A 21,882-nucleotide genomic window follows, 5' to 3' on the forward strand; every position below is an offset into this window, starting at 1 on the left:
AAGAAATTTCACCGCTTCAGGTGCGAGAAAAAACCAAATGTATCGAATGCAATAGAAACAAACACATGTTGTTTTTCTATACATGCATTCTCGTGAAAACATATATTAGAGCTAACCAATTTGATCGTATTAATTTATTTGGTCAATATGTTCGAATATAACTTTTTTTAGTTAACAATTATTGCGATATTTTTGTGAATTAAAATCAAATAGAATAATAGGAAACATTAATTACTCGCTTTCTCTTTTTAAGCATAAAGTGACTTTTGTGGGATGTGGGGGTAGGATTTCTGTTTGAATGGACGGAAATACCCTTAGGTGTTTGGATACTATCTTTGCCAGAGTGTATATATGTGGCTCCCATGATTCTTATGGGGAATTGAATTAAGTAATCAGCCGATATATATATATATATATATATATATATATATATATATATATATATATATATATATATATATATATATATATATATATATATATATATATATATATATATATATATATATATATATATATATATATATATATATATATATATATATAGGCTTAGGTTATTCTATTCAAAGTAATTATTGTTTTATTGTATGCATAAATATGGGCCAATCAATTTTACTTATTTTAAGAAGGTGATTAATATATATTATTGAATTAAATATAATTGAAAAATATCATTTAAATTAATTACAAGGGTATTTTAGTCAATTAATATAGATTTAATAAAGGAAAATTGCATATTTTAAGGGATCATAGATTCTATTAATTTTAGAAATCTGATTTTACGAATTACAATTCTTTTAATTCGGACATTCTGACAGAATATGTTTATGAGTATATTCAAAAATAAAAATATTCTTGAACCATAAATAATAAAAATATTCTTGAACCATAAATAACACTAGTGGAGGCGGAAGTAAAAGGAAATCCTGGAACAAGCGTAAGGCCCAGAGTACGCAAGGGTCTTCTAAGAAATAGCAAACGGTAGCAGTCCATGCTGCTACTGCCCCTGTTGCTGTTTCAGCTGTAGGTTCCACAGCCCAAACTCCCGCCAGTGGATACACTGGTACCCTTCCTTGGTGTGATAAGTGCAACTACCACCACCGCATTCCTGGACCATGTCGCGAAAGGATCTGCGACAACTGTGGCAATAAGGTCCATCTTGCGCGAACCTGCAGAAAACCAGCCAAACCAACGAACCAATCATCTGGAGTGGGAATCAATCCGGCCTGCTACAATTGTGGTGAAGCCGGGCACTTCAAAAGGAATTGTCCCAAGACGGCTACAACCACAAATCCCTCTGCTGCCGCAGGTATATCTCTATTTGATAATTCTTATACTTGCAACTCTTTTCGATTTTGGGTGCAAAAAGGGAAACCTGTTATCTATCTATTCGAACATATTCTAAACTCAATCCTTCGTATGTAATCGAAATGTATACCATCGAGATGACTAACTAGTGAGATAGAGAACACTAACTTCGTATCTATAGATTGAATCCTCGGTCCGGAGAACTATTCTATTCCATTCGATTTATAAAGGGGGAAACTTTCCATGAAAATACTTTGATGCCATGTTTAACCAGAAATGACCAAGTTTTCGTTCGCGTTGTTATCTTTACTTTCGAAAGGGCCGCTCGTTAGATCTTTTTCTCGACCCGATTCTCGTGATCTTCGGCATCAAACTTTCGTATCATTCTATGCCTTAGAACTCAAAAGTTTTCCCAATGTAAATTATCACGCATCCCTCGTTTCTGTGATTATTGAGAAACGGGAAGTTAGCAACTATTCCCTCTAAATGTCTATCCCGAAGGATTCCTGGGAGTTTCTTTCGAGCATCTAGTTTAGTCTCACATCAAACCTTTCGAGATCTTCATAGAGATCGATTCTGTAACCTTCAGGTTTCAGATGCCCTTAGAGCTTGGTAATATCTATCTAGACCATCACGTCTCGAATCCTTAGAAGCGTCTGCCCAACGAAACCCTAGTGATTCCTTTGAGGAAACCGAAGTCGTTCAGGGTTGGAACTTCCACGAGAAAACAGATTGATATCGTGAATTGAGAGAGAGTCAAGAAGCGAAACCAAGGCATGTTCCGATAATGAGAATTCACTAGAACGCCCAATAGAGACCTGATTCCACTTAAGAAAGTGAAGATCCGAAGCAACAAATCCATTCGTATCTCATTCCAATCCATGACCTGTATCTTATTCCTTGAATTTCGGGACGAAATTCCCTCTAACGGGGGGATAATGTAACAACCCGAAGTTGTTCATCGCCGAAAACCCGTTCTACCCGAATAACTCGTCGGAAATCGAAATGTCCCGATATCGTTTTTGGGCTTAGTTAACTAAAAGTTATATGTTTATTATCATTCAATGAGGGTCCAAATCATTTAGGAACTCATGAAATTAGCCCAAGACATGTATTTTATAAGTTTTAGAAATATCCTTGTCGGGTGACGAAAACTCAATCGGGTGCAACCCAAAGCATCGTTTAAGGCCGGTATCGGGTAGAATCCACTGTGTCCAAGTTTTAGGGACTATATAAACATGTTTTAGCACTCATTTGAAGCTTTTTCCTTCTCTCTCTACTCTCTCTCTAACCTCTCTCCTAAATCCAAAGATTAAGTGTCCAAAACTCAAATTTAAGGCTTCAAATCCTTAAAGTATCTTCCTAGCCTTAATCTATAGCATGTTTAGCTTCAAAATTAGACACTTAATCATGAAATTGGACAATATATGTGAGTTTACGGCCCAGGAGGCAGCCTGGGCCGTAAACACCATTTTGAAGGGTTTTTAGCCCTTAAACTCCTTCCTAGACTCAAATGGACTTTAGATATGGCTAAGGGACTTCAAGATATGGACTTAGAACACCTAAAACTATAATTTTGTGGACTTTGAAGGAGTTTACGTCCAAGGCATAAGCTTGGGCCGTAAACTCATGAAAATGGTGTTTTTCATGTCTTTAAACCCTTCCAAATCACCTCTATGGCTTAGATATGAATTATAGGGCCTTGGTATTAGCATTTGGACACTTGAAACATGAATTTTGGGGGATTTAGAAGAGTTTACGGCCAAGGATAGTGCTTGGGCCGTAAACTCCCCAAAACTTAGCATAAATCCAATTCTAAGGTGTTAGAAAGCCATCCAACACCACCAAAAGCCTTGGAATAAATCAAGAGACCAACCAAAAATACTTTAAAGGCCTTAAACACAACTTTTGTGGGATTTCTAAGAGTTTACGGCCAAGACCTGTTCTTGGGCCGTAAACTCCAAAAATTATGGTGTTAGAATGCAAACTAAACACCCCTACAGCCTTTAGATGAATTTTAGAAGTCCATTCATGCAAGTTTTAGATCTTGAAACACATTGTAGCTCCATATATTAGAGTTTACGGCCATGAGGGGAGTCTCATAGGCCGTAAACTCCATAAAAGCCTCATATGTTCGATATAAACTCATTTCTAGGCTTGTGGGAATTTTTAGAATCACATGTGATTGATTTTAACAACTTAAAAACACTAAATCTTGGAGAATTGAGAGTTTATGGCCAAAGAACCCATGCCTAGGCCGTAAACTCCCTTATGTGTTGTAAATGATGTTTTTAAATTAATCCAAGCCTTAAGAAAAATTAATCCAAGCATTTCCAAGTGTCCATATCCATTTATAACCCAAATTTGCACTCTAAACCACCCTACCATGAGTTTACGGCCGTAAACTCATGGGGAATGGGTGTTTTGGACCTAAAACTCTTGTATAAGTTTACTCATGGGGAGTAAACTCAAGTCCCAAGTCCCTAGTGTCATTTCTCATCCCTAAACGCCACCCGGGTCCCTCCAAACACTCGTATCGGAGTGTTTTCGCGTCTAAAAGCAATTGTCCCTATCCAACAATCAATCTAAATCCTAATTAGATACAAATGTGTATCTTTGCATTATAATTAGGAACCTCGTGTATTTACAAGCCCCGGATCCACTCTTAGCATCCAAATCGTCATATTTCTCGTCCGGTGAGTTCATACCCCTACGCCTTTTTTCACTGTTTTTAACTGTTTTCAGGGGGGGGGGGGGAATACAAGCAAACCAAAACTGTTTTCAAATCATAACATTTATGTGTTTCAAATAATATCTGGCAATCTTATAAACTCTTTTACTCCTTATGTATTATGTTGAGCATAAGGAAAGATTTATCAATTACAACTAAATGGATTTTAGTTAAGAAAATAACCAAATTAATCAAATTATTATGGGAATAATTTGGGGTTCTATGTTTCTCTTTTTATCATGTACTGATATCTGTATTAAGTTATTAGATAAACTATGTCTGATTCAGTTTATCTCTATATCATTCGAATGTTTTGCTAGATAGTTTCGTTGTATATACCTATTTTTCACAGTATCATGTTTTGAAATCTTTATATATTTGGTATCGTATGAGAATTCTGTGAATAGTTTAATACTAGCTTGTGAGATAGTCACTACCCTTTATGGATGATCAAGTAAATCCTCTCTGGAAGTGTAACCAGAGTCTCCTGGAGGGAGAGCGAAGAGTTTGTGAATAGATCTATTCGGGACTGACAATCCCACACCTTAACTGCTAGCTACAGTTAGGCGGGCACGCCTGGGGTGACAAATTCTGGATATCATTCGACGTCTGACTAACGTCAAGGAGGTCTCGTTGTCGTATCAGTATGGTTACCCGACTCACAATACGTATTAATATAAACTTATTCACAGCTAGGATCTGTTTAGAATCTATATTTCGTTCGGGATGGTAATCCCATGGTCTTGCAATCTATATCTTGTTCGGGATGGCAATCCCATGGTTTTGAAACTAAATCTTATACGGGATGATAATCCTATGATTTTATTAAGCTATCTTATATCTAGTTTCGGGTTAGTGATCCCATGGTTTATCAAACTATCTTATATCTACTTTCGGGATAGTGATCCCATGGTTTTATCGAATTATCTTATAACTGGTTCGGGATGTAGTCCCAAGGTTTTCGAAATACTTTCTATTTACAGTTCGTCTAAATTATAGTTTTGTGAATTAAACTATACTATGTGTTATCTAATCAATCTTACAATTAGGAAAATATGGGATTTTCCTGGGGTTAACTTATATCTATAACAGAACTGTAATGAAAGATAACTTAACTACTTTACATAAGAAAATATGGGATTTTCTTGGATATCAAATCTTTTCAGAAAACTAAAGGAAATCGATACATTTTCACAAAACAAAACCGCTTATGAACTCACCAGCTTTATGCTGATTTTCAAACCGCTTGTATTCTCAGGTCCAAGTTAGACAGGTACCCGGCGATATCTTTTGGTGAAGATGGAGTGCTCCGAAGACTCGTCTCTTTTGTTCATATGAAATATGTATAACTTTTGTACAATTTACTTTTGAACCAAATGTAACTTTCATATATATATGTAATGTAATGGTTGTTTACTGTGATTACTATGTACATTGGATTTGATACACAACATGGAGTCAACCCCGGGAACGTTTCCGCCTTTGGTTTTCGGGGTGTGACAGATTGGTATCAGAGCCCTTGTTTATAGTGAACAGAGTATACCAAAACTTACATGGTATAAAACTATAAACACTAAGGGGCCTAAGTGCTCTGAACTAAAAGTATCCTACAAGATATAAGTATTTTCAAAAGTATTTAAGTATGCCGAGCCGTCGAAATCCGTAACTACAAGTAGAACAAAACATAAGTAAATGGGTGTTGTACACTGCGGTTAAACCTAGGCAGTTATGTAGTCGTGTCTAGGGTCAATATAGCCTGGCCAACTATATTCATTCGAGACACGGCCAACATGTGCTTGGGAGTGACTGTGGCATGCGGCATACCTAAAACTTACCCAATATCCCAAACAACGAATCGTCGTTGCAGTGAACCATGAAATACTATGGGAGTATTTCTCGAGCCGATCCTTTGTAGAAAATCCTCGTATACGCGTTATTCTTTGATCATTCCTCTAGCGATAAAATGTTCTATCTTTATAACTTCTTTCTGCTTTATCGCTTAGTATGATGCTATATTTGCCTTGATGAGATATCTCCTGTCCCATATCTCTTGATTCAATTCAGAGGACTTATGATCCTCTCTTTCCTGATCTTGTTAGATCACGATGCCTCCAAGAAAGAGACCCAGCTCAACGAACAACAACAATCCTCCTTTTCAACTTGATCTTGCATCACTTCAGACAGTTCTGACTGCTGCAATGGTAGCAGCCATGTCGCAAATGAACTTCTAGAAATTCAGGAGGTGATCCCCAACACCAAAACCCAGAAGATAGCCAGGGACACCAAAAAGGGGGTTCCTATAAGGACTTCATGAACGCAAAACCGACATTCTTCGATGGCACAGGGGGTGTCATTGCCTTAACCCAATGGTTCAAGAGAATCGAATCAATCTTTGAAATATGTGGTTGTTTGGAGTCTGATAGAGTCAAGTTTGCCGCCTGTACTTTCCTAGACAAAGCCCTGACTTGGTGGAATGGCCGAGTCAAATCCTTAACTTTACCTGTAGCCAATGCTATGGGTTGGGAAGCTATGAAGGAGCTTCTTCTCGCAGAATATTGCCCTCGGGGCGAACTTCAGAAACTAGAACATGAACTATGGAACCTTAAGATGAAGGGTTCTGACATAGCTGCTTATACCTCAAGATTCGATTATCTGGCGTTACTTTGTCCGGGAATGGTTACCCCGGAAAGTAAAAAGATAGAGAGATTCATCTGGGGGTTGACCCAGCCAACAAAGGGGAATGTCTTGGCTGCGAAGCCAGACACTTATGACAGTGCCAAATGTCTTGCGAAAATCCTGATAGATCACGAAGACAACTCTGATGAAGAAGCTACTACCCCTGAGCCAGTCACTAGTGGAGGCGGAAGTAAAAGGAAATCCTGGAACAAGCGTAAGGCCCAGAGTACGCAAGGGTCTTCTAAGAAATAGCAAACGGTAGCAGTCCATGCTGCTACTGCCCCTGTTGCTGTTTCAGCTGTAGGTTCCACAGCCCAAACTCCCGCCAGTGGATACACTGGTACCCTTCCTTGGTGTGATAAGTGCAACTACCACCACCGCATTCCTGGACCATGTCGCGAAAGGATCTGCGACAACTGTGGCAATAAGGTCCATCTTGCGCGAACCTGCAGAAAACCAGCCAAACCAACGAACCAATCATCTGGAGTGGGAATCAATCCGGCCTGCTACAATTGTGGTGAAGCCGGGCACTTCAAAAGGAATTGTCCCAAGACGGCTACAACCACAAATCCCTCTGCTGCCGCAGGTATATCTCTATTTGATAATTCTTATACTTGCAACTCTTTTCGATTTTGGGTGCAAAAAGGGAAACCTGTTATCTATCTATTCGAACATATTCTAAACTCAATCCTTCGTATGTAATCGAAATGTATACCATCGAGATGACTAACTAGTGAGATAGAGAACACTAACTTCGTATCTATAGATTGAATCCTCGGTCCGGAGAACTATTCTATTCCATTCGATTTATAAAGGGGGAAACTTTCCATGAAAATACTTTGATGCCATGTTTAACCAGAAATGACCAAGTTTTCGTTCGCGTTGTTATCTTTACTTTCGAAAGGGCCGCTCGTTAGATCTTTTTCTCGACCCGATTCTCGTGATCTTCGGCATCAAACTTTCGTATCATTCTATGCCTTAGAACTCAAAAGTTTTCCCAATGTAAATTATCACGCATCCCTCGTTTCTGTGATTATTGAGAAACGGGAAGTTAGCAACTATTCCCTCTAAATGTCTATCCCGAAGGATTCCTGGGAGTTTCTTTCGAGCATCTAGTTTAGTCTCACATCAAACCTTTCGAGATCTTCATAGAGATCGATTCTGTAACCTTCAGGTTTCAGATGCCCTTAGAGCTTGGTAATATCTATCTAGACCATCACGTCTCGAATCCTTAGAAGCGTCTGCCCAACGAAACCCTAGTGATTCCTTTGAGGAAACCGAAGTCGTTCAGGGTTGGAACTTCCACGAGAAAACAGATTGATATCGTGAATTGAGAGAGAGTCAAGAAGCGAAACCAAGGCATGTTCCGATAATGAGAATTCACTAGAACGCCCAATAGAGACCTGATTCCACTTAAGAAAGTGAAGATCCGAAGCAACAAATCCATTCGTATCTCATTCCAATCCATGACCTGTATCTTATTCCTTGAATTTCGGGACGAAATTCCCTCTAACGGGGGGATAATGTAACAACCCGAAGTTGTTCATCGCCGAAAACCCGTTCTACCCGAATAACTCGTCGGAAATCGAAATGTCCCGATATCGTTTTTGGGCTTAGTTAACTAAAAGTTATATGTTTATTATCATTCAATGAGGGTCCAAATCATTTAGGAACTCATGAAATTAGCCCAAGACATGTATTTTATAAGTTTTAGAAATATCCTTGTCGGGTGACGAAAACTCAATCGGGTGCAACCCAAAGCATCGTTTAAGGCCGGTATCGGGTAGAATCCACTGTGTCCAAGTTTTAGGGACTATATAAACATGTTTTAGCACTCATTTGAAGCTTTTTCCTTCTCTCTCTACTCTCTCTCTAACCTCTCTCCTAAATCCAAAGATTAAGTGTCCAAAACTCAAATTTAAGGCTTCAAATCCTTAAAGTATCTTCCTAGCCTTAATCTATAGCATGTTTAGCTTCAAAATTAGACACTTAATCATGAAATTGGACAATATATGTGAGTTTACGGCCCAGGAGGCAGCCTGGGCCGTAAACACCATTTTGAAGGGTTTTTAGCCCTTAAACTCCTTCCTAGACTCAAATGGACTTTAGATATGGCTAAGGGACTTCAAGATATGGACTTAGAACACCTAAAACTATAATTTTGTGGACTTTGAAGGAGTTTACGTCCAAGGCATAAGCTTGGGCCGTAAACTCATGAAAATGGTGTTTTTCATGTCTTTAAACCCTTCCAAATCACCTCTATGGCTTAGATATGAATTATAGGGCCTTGGTATTAGCATTTGGACACTTGAAACATGAATTTTGGGGGATTTAGAAGAGTTTACGGCCAAGGATAGTGCTTGGGCCGTAAACTCCCCAAAACTTAGCATAAATCCAATTCTAAGGTGTTAGAAAGCCATCCAACACCACCAAAAGCCTTGGAATAAATCAAGAGACCAACCAAAAATACTTTAAAGGCCTTAAACACAACTTTTGTGGGATTTCTAAGAGTTTACGGCCAAGACCTGTTCTTGGGCCGTAAACTCCAAAAATTATGGTGTTAGAATGCAAACTAAACACCCCTACAGCCTTTAGATGAATTTTAGAAGTCCATTCATGCAAGTTTTAGATCTTGAAACACATTGTAGCTCCATATATTAGAGTTTACGGCCATGAGGGGAGTCTCATAGGCCGTAAACTCCATAAAAGCCTCATATGTTCGATATAAACTCATTTCTAGGCTTGTGGGAATTTTTAGAATCACATGTGATTGATTTTAACAACTTAAAAACACTAAATCTTGGAGAATTGAGAGTTTATGGCCAAAGAACCCATGCCTAGGCCGTAAACTCCCTTATGTGTTGTAAATGATGTTTTTAAATTAATCCAAGCCTTAAGAAAAATTAATCCAAGCATTTCCAAGTGTCCATATCCATTTATAACCCAAATTTGCACTCTAAACCACCCTACCATGAGTTTACGGCCGTAAACTCATGGGGAATGGGTGTTTTGGACCTAAAACTCTTGTATAAGTTTACTCATGGGGAGTAAACTCAAGTCCCAAGTCCCTAGTGTCATTTCTCATCCCTAAACGCCACCCGGGTCCCTCCAAACACTCGTATCGGAGTGTTTTCGCGTCTAAAAGCAATTGTCCCTATCCAACAATCAATCTAAATCCTAATTAGATACAAATGTGTATCTTTGCATTATAATTAGGAACCTCGTGTATTTACAAGCCCCGGATCCACTCTTAGCATCCAAATCGTCATATTTCTCGTCCGGTGAGTTCATACCCCTACGCCTTTTTTCACTGTTTTTAACTGTTTTCAGGGGGGGGGGGGGAATACAAGCAAACCAAAACTGTTTTCAAATCATAACATTTATGTGTTTCAAATAATATCTGGCAATCTTATAAACTCTTTTACTCCTTATGTATTATGTTGAGCATAAGGAAAGATTTATCAATTACAACTAAATGGATTTTAGTTAAGAAAATAACCAAATTAATCAAATTATTATGGGAATAATTTGGGGTTCTATGTTTCTCTTTTTATCATGTACTGATATCTGTATTAAGTTATTAGATAAACTATGTCTGATTCAGTTTATCTCTATATCATTCGAATGTTTTGCTAGATAGTTTCGTTGTATATACCTATTTTTCACAGTATCATGTTTTGAAATCTTTATATATTTGGTATCGTATGAGAATTCTGTGAATAGTTTAATACTAGCTTGTGAGATAGTCACTACCCTTTATGGATGATCAAGTAAATCCTCTCTGGAAGTGTAACCAGAGTCTCCTGGAGGGAGAGCGAAGAGTTTGTGAATAGATCTATTCGGGACTGACAATCCCACACCTTAACTGCTAGCTACAGTTAGGCGGGCACGCCTGGGGTGACAAATTCTGGATATCATTCGACGTCTGACTAACGTCAAGGAGGTCTCGTTGTCGTATCAGTATGGTTACCCGACTCACAATACGTATTAATATAAACTTATTCACAGCTAGGATCTGTTTAGAATCTATATTTCGTTCGGGATGGTAATCCCATGGTCTTGCAATCTATATCTTGTTCGGGATGGCAATCCCATGGTTTTGAAACTAAATCTTATACGGGATGATAATCCTATGATTTTATTAAGCTATCTTATATCTAGTTTCGGGTTAGTGATCCCATGGTTTATCAAACTATCTTATATCTACTTTCGGGATAGTGATCCCATGGTTTTATCGAATTATCTTATAACTGGTTCGGGATGTAGTCCCAAGGTTTTCGAAATACTTTCTATTTACAGTTCGTCTAAATTATAGTTTTGTGAATTAAACTATACTATGTGTTATCTAATCAATCTTACAATTAGGAAAATATGGGATTTTCCTGGGGTTAACTTATATCTATAACAGAACTGTAATGAAAGATAACTTAACTACTTTACATAAGAAAATATGGGATTTTCTTGGATATCAAATCTTTTCAGAAAACTAAAGGAAATCGATACATTTTCACAAAACAAAACCGCTTATGAACTCACCAGCTTTATGCTGATTTTCAAACCGCTTGTATTCTCAGGTCCAAGTTAGACAGGTACCCGGCGATATCTTTTGGTGAAGATGGAGTGCTCCGAAGACTCGTCTCTTTTGTTCATATGAAATATGTATAACTTTTGTACAATTTACTTTTGAACCAAATGTAACTTTCATATATATATGTAATGTAATGGTTGTTTACTGTGATTACTATGTACATTGGATTTGATACACAACATGGAGTCAACCCCGGGAACGTTTCCGCCTTTGGTTTTCGAGGTGTGACAGTACTCACCAGGTTTCCCAACCTGACCCACTCAGTTTATATATATCACAGGTGACGAAGTGAAGTGACATTACACTGAGAGATTTAAAAGAGATGTAGATCACTAGTGTAAATCATTGTAAGTTCTGTTTATGCTTATGTTTCGGTATTAACGATGATATCCCAAACATTTTAAAATGAAATAAATACGTTTCTTCGAAAATGTTTTAATAACGTATTTACCATGTTTTTCTAGGAACAAATTCCGCAACCTTTTTATAAAATGAAGTACTCTGATTTTTATAAAGCATAAACAAAATCGGTCTTTTATGGCCGTGATTTTGGGGATGTCACAAAAGGTCAACCCAATTTCAAAATGGATTGGGTTCCAAAGACCAACTGATCCCACTCTGTGCTGGAGCAGCTATGGAGGCATATCATCAGACTTCGGTTTGTCGATAGTGGCTGTTCAATGCACATGATAAGGAACATCTCTCAATTGTACATCATTAAGAACTTTGGATGAGAGTATGTGTCCTTTGCGGGAAGGGAAGAAAAGAAAGGATCACACATGGGGTTTTGTGTTTAACGACATGAAGAATTTTCGGATCTGTTATGAGATTATGCGTGTTGTTCTCAGACCTTCTAGATGCAAATTCAATCCGTGAATTACAGTTTGAGTTTTCTTCTCGATACTCTTGAATTTTTCTTAAAATGATTTGTTTCAAAGAAAAATTTCTTTTAATTTTGCGTATTTATTTTATTTCTTCCCTGTGCTCATATTTAGGGGGAGAAATCAAAATACAAAAAAATTTAAGAAAAATGAAAAAATCTAAAAAAATAGTGTATAATGGTTGTTTGTCTGTAGGTGATCATTTGGGAAGTGATATCAATAAGTGATAACAGGCAATCTTCTTTTGTGTAAGGTACCAATGCTGAACTGTCTAGGCTCTATGTTCAGTACGCTGGTAGGCACGAAAGATTATATGGACTGGACAAGGCATAGTTGGACTAAGAAAATACTTGAAAATCATTGACTTAGATAGTTCCGTTTAGCCTGACAATACGACGCTCGAGTAGGTTAAGCAGAGAGATATACATGGGAACTTGCGGGATACACTAAATAATATGTATCTGGAACTTTGGTTTAAGTTTTCCTCGATGTACAAACTCTTGTCCTTAATTCCGGTACTGACGGGGCGACTGGGGAATTTCGATAAAGTAGATTTGTAGAAGGTTATTTTCTTTTTTTCTATCTGTTAGTCATATGTTGCCTCCTCTATATGATCGAAAGATCCGACCTGGACTGCAACATATGCAACTTTATCTCTAAGCATCTCCTTCTATATGCAATTCTTTCTATCTGTTAGCCATATGTTGTCTCCTTTGCGTGATTGAATTATCCAACCTGGTACACAGCATATGCAACATTCTATTTCTCAATCCCTATAAATCTGGTTAGTCATATGTTAATCCCTCTGTGTGATTGGAAGAGATCCGACCTGGGTATTCAACATACGCATTCTAAATTTGACTTCTCCCATAATAATTATTAGCTCATCTAAAGTAAGGAGTTTTTTTGGAAGTTCTTGATTATTGGGGTATATCATGAAGCGGGAAACACATTCTAGTACACTTAAAATTGAACATCTAATAGGTTCTCTGTAGATCTCGCTGGTAAATTTAGGTGGACAACAATATCCTTGGTCGTCATTAGTTGAATGGTCCTTTAGGAATATTATGTAGGATCATAGGGTCAAAAGTCTTGTCACTTGTAGCATGTCCAAATTTTTCACAATCCTTCGTGCTTAAGTGGACCATAATACCGACGATTGACTAGATCTATTCATGAAGGTGGAGGTACTGAAAAACAAATTAAGGTTGTCTAAAAACTTTGGTCCAAATCAGTCTTAAAGTTAGCTATTATTTTTGTTTTTGTTAAATTTTTTCATAGTTTTCCTCCATGCACAAATTTAAGGGGGGGGGGGGGGGAATTAAAAATTTTAAAAACCAAACAAAAATCATAAAATTAAAAAATACAAAAAAATATGTTTATTTCAGTTTTTATTTTTTTCAAAAAATATGAAAAATCCAAAAATATTTTGAGAATTTTAATTTTAATTTTTATTTCTTAGTTACTTTTATCGTGTGCTAAGTTTGTTTTTAGTTTTGTTTCTATTTTTAGCTTTGTTTGTCTTGAAAAGTGAACGCAGATGCAGATGAGACTCATGGAGACCGTATCGAGATTTTCTGAGCCAAGGCTTCATCTATGGTTGTCGAACAATGTTCATTCGAAGGATCAAGAAATGAAGATTATTCTTTCAACATTCAATCTTTTGACCCCAAAAGCAAGGTGAAGCTGACTTGAAGATTATGTGACAGATTGCATTGAAGCCTCCTCAATCAATTTTCTGCTATTTACGTACCTACTGAAGTGATCAAGAAGATTCATTCTCTTTGATATTCTCTCTTAACAATCTCAAGCTGAAAGCGCCATTTTTTTAAGAATCTCTGCATGAAGCCTCCTCACCTAACGTGCATTCAGTGTCAAATCTTGAAGAAAAGCCCATCCGCTCAAGATGAAGTCACTCACTTAGAAGATTCGTATGTTCATCTTGAAGCTGTGAAGATATCGAAGCTAAACGCTGAAGCCAAGCTCCAAATGAAGATTGAAAAAGAAAAGCCAGTTACATTTTTAGAGGGAGCTTGTTGGGTCAAAAGAAAAGAAAGCTATAAACAAAGGGGAAATTGTTGGGTCTAAAAATATGGTTTATACTTTACTTTTCTAGGCAATCGTAATTTTTCGTCTAAGACCGAAATCTGTTCACGGTCGTGAACTGTTCACGGCCCATGTTCCATATAAATAGATGTTAGATGGTAGGGAGTGAACGGCTAGAAGAAGAGCTTTAGTTCTTGACAAAATAGTGGGGGTTTGTTCTTTGAGTTTTTGATCTTTTTCTTGAAGGATTTTTTTCTTTTTTAGATAGTTCTTGACAAAATAGTGGGGGTTTGTTCTTTGAGTTTTTCATAAAAACGAGTTTTTGATCGAGTTTTGGAGCAAAAAGAGGTGAAAAATCTTGTTTTTCACGTCATCTGCGAGGGTTCTCGGTCTAACCGAAGAAGGGTTCACGGTCCTCTGAAGAAGCTTCCAGGACCGGTCCTCGGAGGTTTACGGTGTGAGGTTTTACGACCTACTGTCTCGTTCATGGTCTCCGCAGATTCACGGTCCTCGCCTCGGGTTCACGGTCAGCAGGAGTTCTCAGTCTGCTCAGCATCCTCGCATTCGCAGCCTTCTTACTAAAAATTAATTTTTGGGGGTTGGCAGGAATCGAACCCGGGTACCTTGACTCTTCAACCCTGCGCCTTACCGGTTGATCTAGCTTGCCACACGATTCATAACTTCCGGATTTAATTCAAAAGGACTCGATTTCGGTTCCTAATTTCGCAATTTTAACACTTTTTTCCCAAAAATCAAATTTTCAAATTTTCAAATTTCATTTTCAACAAAAAGTTTTGATTTTTTATTTTTGGCTTTCTAAATTGACTTTTGACTTTAAAATTTGACTTTGACTTCCAAGTTTGACCTTTGACTTTAAACTTTGACTTTCTCGTTTAACTTTCAAAAATTCAAATTTAGCTTTTCGGTCTGACTTTTGAGTTTGACTTTTTAAGTTTGACTTTTTTTAAATTTGAGTTTTAAGGTTGACTTTTGATTTTTTAGTCAAAGGGAATTTTTGGTAAACAATGAGTTCTTCACGCATCCTGATCAATGAAGTTTCATGTACTCCATCGTGTGAAGCTACAATTAAATTTCTTCGTGAACAAATCGATATGCTAAAAAGAGAAATTGAGGACCTGAAATATGAAGGATATACACTAAGGAAGGCCCAAAACCTCTAAAAACACAACTAGAGGATAAAACTAAGGACTTTAGAAAGCTTCAAGAAGAATATAGTAATAAATGTGAAAACTATAGCTATGTTAAGAGACAGCGAATTAACAGCCGAACTTGATGCATTGAAAGCTAAATATAATGATGCTGAATTTAACATTAAAAAGTTTGATGTATCAAGTGAGGTAGTGGCATCTATGATAGAAAACAAATTAAAATTCAAAGCAAGGGTCTAGGGTATAATAGCGTTGTACCTCCCTTAAATGACAACTATAACCCATCTCTTGAAACCAATGAGGAAGAGACACCTACACAATTTGGCCAACCCCCTGCACCAGCTTCAGTTAAGACTAAACAATCAGGGACAACTGAGGGTGTTGAGATAAAGAATGCTAATGCTTCTACTTCATGTGCAGCAAAAGTAGTAGAGGATGAGAACAAGGAGAATACTATTTAACAAACCAATGACTCCTTGAACTCTGACTTTGTTGCTTCTAACTTAGTTGCTACTAATCAACCTGCTGTTGGTAAATACAGGCCACCAATAGTGAAATAAAGTGTCTGCTGCAAGTGTGCTTGTAGGAACAATCAGAGATAAGGCAAGGGCACGCCACCAGGGCAGGAAGAGACAATTCCTACGTGAAGAAAAAGACATGTTTTCACTGTGGAACACCAGGACACATTGCCAGAAATTGTCCAAATCGCGCATACGTTCCCTACTACGCACAAGGATGACAAAATGCACCAAGAGGGAGATACTTCAAAAGAAACCCTTCGAGGCCATGTTCAAACAATGGTGACTGGAACACGCAGAAGGCCAAGAATCAAAATCCCAAAGTTAAGAAAGGAATGTCGGACAAGAAGTCCAATCCAAGAGATGCTCCAGTGAAACCAAGATCAGTTAGATCAAAGTCATCTCGAAGATCGGCTTCAAGTTCAAAAGCAAGTGCTGAGGCACCCATCAGATTGAACAAGAAATGGGTTAAACCCAACTACAAATAGGTACCAAAGGTTCAATCTCCTAAATCTCCTAATACTTCTAACGTTTCTTCATCTTTTGTTAGTGATAAGAAGGATATGTCATGGGAGAGAGTACCTTCCAAATATGACAAAGGTCAACCCAGTTTCAAAACAGACTGGGTTACAAACACCAACTGATCCCGCTCTGTGCTGGAGCAACTATGGAGGCATATCATCAGACTTCAGTTTGTTGGTAGTGGTTGTTCCAGGCGCATGATAGGGGACATCTCTCAAGTGTACAACACTCAGAACTTTAAGTGAGAGTATGTGTCCTTTGCGGGAAAGGAAGAAAGGAAAGGATCACAAATGGGGTTTGTGCTTAATGATGTGAAGAACTTTAGGATTTGTTCTGAGATTGAAACTCAGCTAAGTCTGAATTTGTTGCTAATTGTGTCTTCAATTGCTAACTTTCGGTTTGAATTCTTTTGATACTCCTGAGTTTTCCTTAAAATGATTCATTTCAAAGACAAATTTCTTTTAATTTTTGCGCATTTATTTTATTTCTTCCCCGTGCTTAATTTAAGGGGGAGAAATCAAAATACAAAAGAATTAGAAAAATCAAAACTTAAAAATTTACATTTTTATTTTACTTTTGTTTTTGGTTAAATTTGTTCATATTTTCTTATATGCACAAATTTAGGGGGAGAATTAAAAAAAGAAACCAAATTTTTTTTAAAATTTCAAAAATATAAAAATATTTTCATTTATGTTTTTATTTGTTTTTTAGAAAAATCAAAAATACAAAAAAATAGTGTTTTGTGTGTGCTAAGTTTACTTTTTTTTTGTTTTATTTTTATCTCAAAAAATTTCATTTGTCTTGAAAAGTGAATTCAGGAGAAGATGAGACTGAAGGAGACTATCGAAATATTCTGAGCAATAAGAAGAAACCTGAAAGTGAAATTACCCTTCACACCACTTTCACAAGGAATTGACGGATGTTTCATATGCGAGTGATAGACTCTTTCCTATTGAGACATATACTTGTCTTAATAGGAGTCTTCGCATCAAATGTAATGATCAAAGGTCATTTCACCATGACCAATGTGAAACACCCAACCATTCTTCACCCATATCTAAAATTTTCTCCATCAAATCATTTCCACGTACCGATATCCCTTGAGGTTCGAGTATAAAACAACTCGGCTGACGGTTGCCAAAAAGTCTATGTTTATGATCTTATATGTCGCTGTCACCATGACTCTAAGTGAAACCCAAAATCAAAAAAACATTTAATTTTGAATTGACGGTAAACATTTTCAATGTTCTAGATTTCACCTATGAATTGACGGATAATGGCTCATACCTAGTGTGACATTGTACAAAATGCCAGTCAGGCAACTTCTTTCTAAAAGAGCTTTCGTATCCAAGGAATTGAAAGACTAAAATGGTACAAATTGTCAGATTCGTCTTGTCAACTTTCTTTACCTAAGAACTGTCACGGCACCAGGGCGATTCACCCAATAGGGAAACAGGTATCGTTGAACGTCTCGCCAAGGGCCAAGTTAACTCGTTAAATTGACAATTGTATTAACATCTATGATCAAGGATATACAGGGGCTAACATCAAAACTAGCCACAAGTACTTCTCCGATACTCAACAAATCATAGTGCGTTCCTCTGAGTTCACACAGATACTGCAAGAAGTCTCTTTCTGAGCAAAGAATTCATCCTTGAACAACTGTGTTGAGAAGGGTCTTTATGATTCTTTCTGTGATCCACAGGGACTTTTTAGTCACAGTTACTTCTCAAGGCGCAACGGAGATCATTCAAGAAAATTCATTCGAAGGAACTAGAAGTGAAGATTATTTTTCAACATACAATCTTTCAACCCCAAAAGCAAGGTGAAGCTGTAATTGAAGCTATGTGACAAGTTGCATTGAATCCTCCTCAATCAATTTGATGCTATCTATGAACCTGCATAAGTGATGCAGAAGAATTGGTCTCTCTGTTATTTTCTCTGAAGATTCTTAAAGATGAAAGTGCTGATTTTCAAGAATCTTTACAAGAAGCCTCATATCCCAATGTGCTTTCAAAGTCAGATCTTAAAGGAAATCCAACTACTAAAGATGAAGTCATTCATGAAGATTCATAAGTTCATCTTGAAGTTGTGAAGAATTTAAAGATAAAAGTGGAAGCTAAGAACAAAGCGAAGATTGAAAAGAAAAAGAAAGCCACAATCCCAGGTGGAGTTTGTTGGGTCAAAAGAAAAGAAAGCTATAAACCAAGGGGGAGATTTTTGGGTCTAAAAATATGGTTTATACTTTACTTTTTTTGGAAATTGTAATTTTCCATCTAAGACTAAAATCTGTTCACCGCCCAGGTGGGTGTTTACAGCCGTGAACTGGTTCGCGGCCGTGAACCTGTTCACAGCCCATGTTCCATATAAATAGATGTTAGATGGTAGGTAGTGAGCATATAGAAGAGGAGCTTAAGTGTGTGTACTCTAAGGTGTTGTAGAGAGAGAAAGTAGAGGAGAGTACTAGTGTGTGTGAATCTTGTGTATTGTTCATCATTCCAATCTTGAATACATCATAGATTCATCTTATTCTTCTTCTCCTTCTTCTCTATTTTGATCTTGCATCATCCAATTGATTGGGATTCCACACCATCAATTGGATCTGATTGATACATCAAGCAAATTTGGGACTTACATATGCTGATTGTAATCTCATTTTCAGGTTGAGTTCTTTTCCAACTCTAAATTTGAAAGAGGATTGAGGTTATTACATTTCACAAGATATGTAGGACATCTTAAAGCAAGTTATGTGCTTGTAATGATTTACATCTCAATGGGCCAACCTTTTTGCTATCAACGTATAATATATATATATATATATATATATATATATATATATATATATATATACACACACACACACATTATTGTTAATATATTTTGATAATTTGTAGAAGATGTTATCTATGTAAGACTATAAGTTTAGTATTCGTGTCAAAATCTTGAATTAAGTATATTTTGTTGTTTTGTATATGGAAGGTAAATTTAAACTGTTTAATTGAATGATTGTTGTTTCTAAAGTTTAATTGTAGGTTTGCAGATACTTGAAGATGATTTTGGTGCAACGAAACCGCATGATGAAGAATTTCTTGATTGTTTATCAAATGTGAACCAGTTTATGGAGTATATATCACTTGCTCATAAGCCAACAACAAATGTGTGACAACCCCAAATCTATTCCCGTTACAAATCCCATTTTCACGAACGAAATGCGTCACTATACGTTATTTTATGTAATATTTGGAATCGTCAATAACTGAATATCTAATTATATGCATGTCTTGATATTGTCATAAGAAATATACCTCGTATGTGTTAACCCCGTTTAACCTAATAGAGTTGTATTACTTTTTCAACCACTTCACCCAGGTAAAAAGTTTTAACCCAGTTAACTTTAAACATCGGGTAGCCGTGTATCGGGTGCGATACCCGAGACATATGAAATGAGTGTGCACAACATTTGAACACTCTTTGACCACACATTCACTCTCTCTCACTACTTTCTCTCTCTAGACCCGAAATCGACCCCAATTCCGCTAATTTCCGACTTCCAAACGTAAGTACTCATTTAGAAGCCAAAATCATAGAAATCAAGGACCAAAAAGGAGTTTACGGCCTAAGAAGCTCCTTAGGCCGTAAACCCCCAAAATCATGCCAAAGACCATGTTTTTTCTTCCTTTAAGCTAGTATACTAATTAAGGCATATACCTAGAAGAGTTTGGACACTAAAACACAAGAAATTGATGCTTAAAAAGGAGTTTACGGCCCAAGCTTGTGCTTAGGCCGTAAACACCTCAAACACCCCACAAATCTTTGTTTAAAGCCCCAAAAACTCTTCTAGGATGTTTGGTAATTTGGACTTGACAACAAGGAAGGCTTAAATGCATCAAACAACATCATTTGAACACAAAAAGAGGAGTTTACAGCCAAGGCTAAGCTTGGGCCGTAAACACCCATGTTTTTGTGTCAAACAAGTCCCTAAACCACTCAAATGCATGTAAGGAATTTAGCTAAGACCTTTGAAGGTGTGTTGTACCATTAAACTTCACATTTGGAGGAAAAATGAGGAGTTTATGGCCAAGGATATTCTTGGGCCGTAAACTCCCTAAATTTCATGCCAAATTGTCCCAAAACTCATTATAGGGCCTTCTAGGATTTATCTAAGGTGAATGAGAACATGTTGTACCATTAAAACACACATCTTGAAGGATTTAATGGAGTTTACAGCCCAAGAACAAGTCTTGGCCGTAAACTCCCCATAAATGTCACAAATTAAGAGTTTAATCCCTCCCTTTTGGTCCAAAACACATACCATTAAAGTAAGGAAGTGAAATAAGGTCTTAAACATACATTTTCGAGTACCACATGAGTTTACGGCCAAGCCTAGGGGGCTTACGGCCGTAAACTCCCAAAGGGTGGCCTTTAGGCCGTAAACTCCAAGGGAGTGAGCTCATGGACCCTCCCGTAAATCATTCATGGCCTTGTACCACTCCCGGGAACCCTTTCTAGGCCCTAAAACCCCGAAAACGATGCTAGAATGCCCAAATACTATAATGAAAAGCATAAGATGATTAACTTCTTGTAAAATAAATATTTCATATGACATTAGGGTCCTAAAAGGTGCTCAAGTCGTTATTTAGTACCAAACGCTCAACCGACACTTTTACCCGATTTACCCGATTCATCCGATTTACGCGATTTCAGGTGAGTTCATACCCCTTTAATGAACCTTTCAAATGTTGTAAATGTTTTAGGGGGGAGATACAAGTTACTTATGTATGTTTAGGGAAAGTTTTACAAAATAATGTTTCCCGTTACGAGGATTAATCACATGTGATTCACTATCCTTAATTCAAATCACATGTGATTTATCACTATGCCTTGTAAACAAGTTTTTACATTTTAAAAACTATTTTTAGACCGCAAGCCAGATTTTAAATGTTCTTGTGGAAAATACTTTTATTAATTCAGTTTACTTATAAAACGTAACCACTCTGATATATTTATATAAGTAAGACTTGGAGGACTTAGGACCAATATCTCGCCTTATTTCCTGTTCTTGTTTGATTGTGGGCTTAGGGTAGTAGCTATTTGTCCGACTGTCGTTGATTTCTTAGTTATATAACTTGTATATTAGTATGGGATACGAATGTTGCTTCTTTCACTAAATACTAAAGTCACTAACATGTCAAGAACCATCCACACTAAGTTAACTATAATAGGTATAGTTAATGTTATTACTACTACTACTCGCTAAAGTCACTACTCTCTACACTATAATACACACTGTTACTAGACGATACACTAGTAAGAGAATACACTATGATCAATACTAAAAGATTACTACACTATAACAATAGAGAAAACACTAAACAAACAATAATACACTAACCCACTACGAGATACTCTATTTGCTACCCACTACGCCCGGAGTTTTCTAATA

This window comes from Lactuca sativa, chromosome 7, assembly GCF_002870075.4.
Source record: "Lactuca sativa cultivar Salinas chromosome 7, Lsat_Salinas_v11, whole genome shotgun sequence".
Lineage (NCBI taxonomy): Eukaryota > Viridiplantae > Streptophyta > Magnoliopsida > Asterales > Asteraceae > Lactuca > Lactuca sativa.